Genomic DNA, 7,386 nt, shown 5'->3' on the forward strand with positions numbered 1-7,386 from the left:
TTAACCCAGTTATCTCGCCAAAAGTTACACCCAGTAACCAGAGCGTCATTATACACAACAGAACACACACGTTCAGCATGTGTGTGTGTGTGTGCACAAATGTGTGTGTGAAACCACTTTTAAACCACATCACACTCCTTTGATAAGATGGTGCCCAGTCCGCCCCACCAGCACACAAGCTGTTCTTAACGAGTGCAAAGTCCATCTTGAATGAGAGAGTTTGTGAACAATTCAACATGAATGGTTCCCTGGTTAATCAAGCAGCAGTCTTCCATTGACACGTCAACAACGATGAAGACTGTTCCTCGGTTGATGAGTGAAAGATTAAAAGAGAAGATACCACTGTTTATGGAGAGATTGACACCAAATCTCTAACAACACCCTATGTCCCGTACGGTGAAGTGCACTACTTTAGACCAGAGCCACTGGCCAAAAGTAGTGTGCTACACAGGGAATAGGTTGTCGTTTGGCACACACTGAATCAATAGAAAGACCTGGGCACTTTTCCAAAATGTCTCAGAGTAGGACTGCTGTTCATCTTATACATTATGATCTAAACAGCTAAACTGATCCAAGATCAGCACTTTATGAAGTCCTGGGTGAGAGGCATGTTGAGAGAAAATAGATGACTGAAGAAGCAACAACACTGTATCTGCAGCTGCTTTGTGTTGTGGTAACAACATGTTCAACTGCACTATACAGACTTCCAAGGTGATTCCATTGGTGCTATATGTATAAAGGAAATCAGAAGAAGTTTCACCACCATTTTGCAATGCATTCATTTATTCATTCATTGTCAATAGACCAGGGACCATTGCTTACAGTAACTAAAGAAACTACAACAACACAAGCTTATACCATTTTTTATTTGGGCCTCTATTGGATAAAAACAGCAATGATTATAATTTATATATTTATGTTTTCAATAATAAATACATTCTGCTTATCAAACTGTACACAGAATGTTGGGTCCTGTTTTTGGTCCGAGTTGGTACAGTCTGATATGTGCCACGTCTCTTTCTCAGTTGCTGTATAAGTCAGTCCTTCCCTTGCTGAAGGAACTGACCAGGTGAAAAGCCTACTCACTGGGCACAGACTTCAATTTAACATGTACAGTGGGGCAAAAAATTATTTAGTCAGCCACCAATTGTGCAAGTTCTCCCACTTAAAAAGATGAGAGAGGCCTGTAATTTTCATCATAGGTACACTTCAACTATGACAGACAAAAAGAGAAAAAAAATCCAGAAAATCACATTGTAGGATTTTTTATGAATTTATTTGCAAATTATGGTGGAAAACAATTGCACAATTGGTGGCTGACTAAATACTTTTTTGCCCCACTGTACATGTTAAATTGAAGTCTGTAACTGAAATGACATGAACACAATGTTGATTAAACCAGTGTGTGCTCAGTGGGTAATTATATACTGTATATATATTTTTTCATTTAACCTTTATTTAACTAGGCAATTCAGTTGAGAACAAATTCTTATTTACAATGACGGCCTACACCGGCTAAACCCGAATGACACTGGGGCAATTGTGCGCCACCCTATGGGACTCTCAATCACGGCCGGTTGTGATACAGCCTGGATTCGAACCAGGGTGTCTGTAGCGATGCCTCAAGCACTGAGATGCAGACTGGTGCGCCACTCGGGAGCCCCATGATGATGATGAGTTTCCACCATATTGTCTTCACCTTCCAAGTCAGTGCAGATGAAGAGGAGATGAGGACAGATAAGTGCAATGAAAGACAGGAGGAGAGGATGGAAGGTTAGACAACGGAGAAAGAGCTGTTGATGAGGCGAGCAGTTGATGAGGCGACCCATCTGAATCCTCATGTCCTTGTAGTCCATCTGCATCATGTCCTGTAGTCCATCTGAATCCTCATGTCCTGTAGTCCATCTGCATCCTCATGTCCTCTAGTCCATCTGCATCCTCATGTCCTCTAGTCCACCTGCATCCTCATGTCCTCTAGTTCATCTGCATCTTCATGTCCTCTAGTCCACCTGCATCCTCATGTCCTGTAGTCCACCTGCATCCTCATGTCCTGTAGTCCACCTGCATCCTCATGTCCTCTAGTCCACCTGCATCCTTATGTCCTCTAGTCTAGCTGCATCCTCATGTCCTCTAGTCTAGCTGCATCCTCATGTCCTGTAGTCCATCTGCATCCTCATGTCCTCTAGTCCATCTGCATCCTCCTGTCCTGTAGTCCACCTGCATCCTCATGTCCTGTAGTCCACCTGCATCCTCATGTCCTCTAGTCCACCTGCATCCTCATGTCCTCTAGTCTAGCTGCATCCTCATGTCCTCTAGTCTAGCTGCATCCTCATGTCCTCTCGTCCACCTGCATCCTCATGTCCTCTAGTCTAGCTGCATCCTCATGTCCTCTCGTCCACCTGCATCCTCATGTCCTCTAGTCCATCTGCATCCTCATGTCCTGTAGTCCACCTGCATTCTCCTGTCCTGTAGTCCATCTAGTAGCCGGAGGGTGTGGAGTTGACAGGCAGAAGGCGTGTGGAGTGGATAGGCAGGAGTCATGTGGAGGAAATGAGAGCTTTCCTGGGGCCTGTGGAGCGAGCTGTGACTGGCCTCGCCTCCAGGATCCTCCAGAGCCCGGAGGAGACTTTATTACTCTCTCCCTGAGATGCTCACCCTAATCCTGGGTTTAGAGGACATGAAAGGGTCGCATACCCACCACTTCCCCCAGATACCCCCGTTTATTAACCCTGAGAGGAGAAAGAAAGAAGAGAACATGAAAGAGCAGATCAGTGGAGGGACACCATCATGGAAAGATCAACAGAGGGACATATCAAAGAAAGACAAGACCATGAGGATGTTATGTTTTTATAGTTTTTTATCTGACATGCTCAGGGTGTAGAGGGGTTCATTCAACAAGGGAGTGAGGGATGGAGGGAGTGAGGGATGGAGGGAGTGGGGATGGAGGGATGGAGGGAGTGAGGGATGGAGGGAGTGGGGATGGAGGGATAGATGGAGTGAGGGATGGAGGGAGTGGGGATGGAGGGATAGATGGAGTGAGGGATGGAGGGAGTGGGGATGGAGGGATGGATGGAGTGGGATGGAGGGAGTGAGGGATGGAGGGATAGATGGAGTGAGGGATGGAGGGAGTGGGGATGGAGGGATAGATGGAGTGAGGGATGGAGGGAGTGGGGATGGAGGGATAGATGGAGTGAGGGATGGAGGGAGTGAGGGATGGAGGGATGGAAGAAGGGAGGGAGGGAGTGAGAGAGTGAGGGATGGATGGGGGAGGGAGTGAGGAATGGAGGGAAAGAGGGAAAGGGAGGAGGGAGGGAGTGAGGAATGGAGGGATGGAGGGATGGAAGGAGGGAGGGAGTGAGGAATGGAGGGATGGAGGGATGGAAGGAGGGAGGGAGTGAGGAATGGAGGGATGGAGGGATGGAAGGAGGGAGGGAGGGAGTGAGGAATGGAGGGATGGAGGGATGGAAGGAGGGAGGGAGTGAGGAATGGAGGGAAAGAGGGAAAAGGGAGGAGGGGAGGTGGAAGGAGACGTTTACTATATATACAAAAGTATGTGGACACCCCTTCAAATTAGTGGATTCGGCTATTTCAGCCACACCCGTTGCTGACATGTGTATAAAATCGAGCACACCGCCATGCAATCTCCATAGACAAACGTGGGCAGTAGAATGGCCTTAGCCGCGAAGTAGTATACCACACAAGCTCACAGAATGGGACCGCCGAGTGCTGAAGCACATAGCGCATAAAAATCCTCTGTTCTGGTTGCAACACTCACTACCGAGTTCCAAACTGCCTCTGGAAGCAATGTCAGCATAAGAACTGTTCGTCGGGAGCTTCATGAAATGGGTTTCCATGGCCGAGCAGCTGCTCACAAGCCTAAGATCACCATGTGCAATGCCAAGCGTCAGCTGGAATGGTGTAAAGCTCGCCGCCATTGGACTCTGGAGCAGTGGGAACGCGTTCACGCTTCACCATTTGGCAGTCCAATGGACGAATCTTTGTTTGACAGATGCCAGGAGAACACTACCTGCCCCAATACATAGTGCCAACTGTAAAGTTTGGTGGAGGATAAATAATGGTCTGGGGCTGTTTTTCATGGTTTGGGCTCGGCCCCTTAGTTCCAGTGAAGGGAAATCTTAATGCGACAGCATACACTGACATTCTAGACGATTCTGTGTTTCCAACTTTGTTGCAATAGTTTTGGAAAGCCCGTTCCTGTTCAGCATGACAATACCGCCGTGCACAAAGCGAGGTCCATACAGAAATGGTTTGTGGATATCGGTGTGGAAGAACTTGACTGGCCTGCACAGAGCCCTGACCTCAACCACAGTGAACACGTTTGGGATTAATTGGAACGCTGACTGCGAGCCAGGCCGAATCGCAGAAAAGAGGAGAGAAATGTGCCAGAGGGAGAGAGAAAAAAGACACACACACACACACACACACACACACACACACACACACACACACACACACACACACACACACACACACACACACACACACACACACACACACACACACACACACACACACACACACACACACTCAATGGGAGATACAGGAGAAAGCCCTAAAGTGGACTCAGGATGTTGGTGCATGGTGCAGTATCTGGAGGGATGGAACCAGACTGGACAGGACCACTAAGTGGACATGGTTTCATAAACAATGCCAGAATGGGTCTGGGAGCTGACAAGGTGTGAAGAGGGGTGCTGATGGGTGTGTGTGTATGTGTGCACTTGTCACTGTGTGTATATATGTGTGCGTGTTTGTGTGTCTCTGTGTGTTTGTGTGTGTATGGGTTTTTGTGGTGATCAACAATACCAAGGAGGTCTCCCTCCCGGTGTGAACACGGACCGTTGGAATGTCTGCCTCTTGTGGAACGCAAGCTGTCATCTGACTGGCCGACAATGGATGGGTCAGGGTTCATGGGTCAGAGGTCAGGGGAGGTGGGAGGGGTTGAGACAAAGTGGAAGTTGTTGAATGCATTGTGAATAATTTGTTATCCCTTCTCCCTCCCTCTCTCTCTCTCCTCTAGCTCCCCCTTCTCTCTTTCTCTCTCTCTCTCCCTCTGTATCTCCCCCTTCTCTCTCTCTCTCTCTCTCTCTCTCTTTCTATCTCCCCCTTCTCTCTCTCTCTCTCTCTTTCTATCTCCCCATTCTCTCTCTCTCTCTCTCTCTCTATCTCCCCCTTCTCTCTTTCTCTGAGTTCGGTAGAATGCAGCCTTGCCTCTCTTTCAAAGACCTACATTGATTGACGCACTGGGAATTGTTGTAAGATCTCCCTCTTGCTCATGGCCTGTATTCAAAAAGTACTGTATCTCAGAGTAGGAGTGCTGATCTAGGATCAGGTACCCTGCTGACCATATAATCTTACTCATTATGATCTTTAAGGCAAACCTCACCATTCCTACTTTGAGGTTTTTGTGAATACAGACCCTTGTATCACAGTTGACCAGTGTGGTTTTATATAGCGATATGATAATTGTTTGACTGATATCAAGGCCGTATTCATAAATTGTATCACAGTAGGAGTGCTGATCTAGGATCATATGGACATGAGGGACCTGGTTCGAGATCAGTACTCCTACTCTGAGACACTTGATACAGAAGGTCCCTGATGGATGGAAATAAAGAGAGTCATGAGGTTTAGATGCTCACTGGTGGCAGCGGTGGGATTTGACTGACAACCACAGTTAGCTCTCAGCCCGACCCCTCTAGTTGGCCTTGACAATTTCCTTCCCCAAATTACGGACCCTATAACTAACCTCCCTTTCCCTCCGTCCCTTCATCCATCCACCCCCCGCTCTCTCTTTCTGTTTTAAGTTGTTCAAACCTGCGGCCTCTGGTTTTGAGGAAACACAGGCAGAGGTTCCTCTGTGAAGATGGCGGTGGCCAGTTTGTCGGGGCCACGGACATGAATGTGCGTCTTTGTCCTCCCACCCCCCTACTACCCTCCTGCCTCCCTCCCAGCCCCCTCATGCTGACATGCTCGGTCTCTTTCGGGGGGCCCACCGAAATGACCCTGCTAATTATGTATTTAAGGTATTTGGCTCCTGTGAAAACAGCTTTGGGTAGAGCAGTGTGTGTGTGTGTGTGTGTGTGTGTGTGTGTGTGTGTGTGTGTGTGTGTGTGTGTGTGTGTGTGTGTGTGTGTGTTGTCCCTGCCTCACAGCTATCATTACAGGTCAGTGTTTATGTATACAGTGGATTAGAGTGACCCTGCCTGATTGGGGACTGAGGGGTAGAGGGGGGTAGAGGGAGGTGAGAGAGGGATAGAGGGAGTAGAGCGGGGTAGAGGGGCGTAGAGAGGGGTATAGGGAGGTTAGAGGGGGATAGAGGGAGTAGAGCGGGGTAGAGAGGGGTAGAGGGAGGTAGAGAGGGGTAGAGGGAGGTTAGAGGGGGATAGAGGGAGGTTAGAGGGGGATAGAGGGAGTAGAGCGGGGTAGAGAGGGGTAGAGGGAAGTAGAGAGGGGTAGAGGGAGGTAGAGAGGGGTAGAGGGAGGTTAGAGGGGGATAGAGGGAGGTTAGAGGGGGATACAGGGAGTAGAGTGGGGTAGAGAGGGGTAGAGGGAGGTTAGAGGGGGATAGAGGGAGGTTAGAGGGGGATAGAGGGAGTAGAGCGGGGTAGAGAGGGGTAGAGGGAGGTTAGAGGGGGATAGAGGGAGGAGAGCGGGGTAGAGAGGGGTAGAGGGAGGTTAGAGGGGGATAGAGGGAGGTTAGAGTGGGATAGAGGGTAGAGAGGTGTAGAGGGATGTTAGAGGGGGGTAAAGGGAGTAGAGGGGATTAGACAGGGGTAGAGGGAGGTAAAGAGGTTTGGAGGGAGGTTAGATGGGGTTAGAGGGTGAGTAGATGGGGTAGATGGAGATAGAGAGGGATAGAGGGGTAGAGGGGGATAGAGGGTAGAGGAGGGTAGAGGGAGGTTAGAGGGAGTAGAGGGAGGTTAGAGGGGGTAGTGAGGGACAGAGGGAGGTTAGAGGGAGGTTTAGAGGGAGTAGGGGGAGGTAGAGAGGAGTAGAGGGAGGTAGAGAAGGGTAGAGGTGGATAGACAGAAAAGAGGGGGTAGAGGGAGGTTAGCGGGGGATACAGAGAGTAGAGGGGGTAGAGGGCGAGTAGATGGGGTAGAGGGAGACAGACGGAGAAGAGGGAGTAGAGGGAGGTAGAGAGGAGTAGAGGGAGGTAGAGAAGGGTAGAGGGGGATAGACGGAGAAGAGGGGGTAGAGGGAGGTTAGAGGGGGATACAGAGAGTAGAGGGGGTAGAGGGCGAGTAGATGGGGTAGAGGGAGACAGACGGAGAAGAGGGAGTAGAGGGAGGTAGAGAGGAGTAGAGGGAGGTAGAGAAGGGTAGAGGGGGATAGACGGAGAAGAGGGGGTAGAGGGAGGTTAGC

The 7,386-nt window shown here is 49.4% G+C and overlaps 1 protein-coding gene across 3 annotated transcripts in view; it reads left to right on the forward strand.

Annotated features, from left to right (window-relative positions):
* The window catches only part of LOC135554657 (platelet-derived growth factor subunit A-like), a 41,867-nt gene extending 40,911 nt beyond the window's left edge, over positions 1-956 (forward strand). For all 3 annotated transcript variants that reach the window (XR_010457712.1, XR_010457713.1, XM_064987067.1), the window contains one exon: positions 1-956. This exon is cut by the window's left edge and continues 1,510 nt beyond it. The gene's annotated coding sequence lies outside the window, so the exon portion shown is untranslated.
* Positions 957-7,386: the final 6,430 nt, after the last annotated feature.

Source organism: Oncorhynchus masou, chromosome 14 (assembly GCF_036934945.1).
Source record: "Oncorhynchus masou masou isolate Uvic2021 chromosome 14, UVic_Omas_1.1, whole genome shotgun sequence".
Taxonomy (NCBI): Eukaryota; Metazoa; Chordata; class Actinopteri; order Salmoniformes; family Salmonidae; genus Oncorhynchus; species Oncorhynchus masou.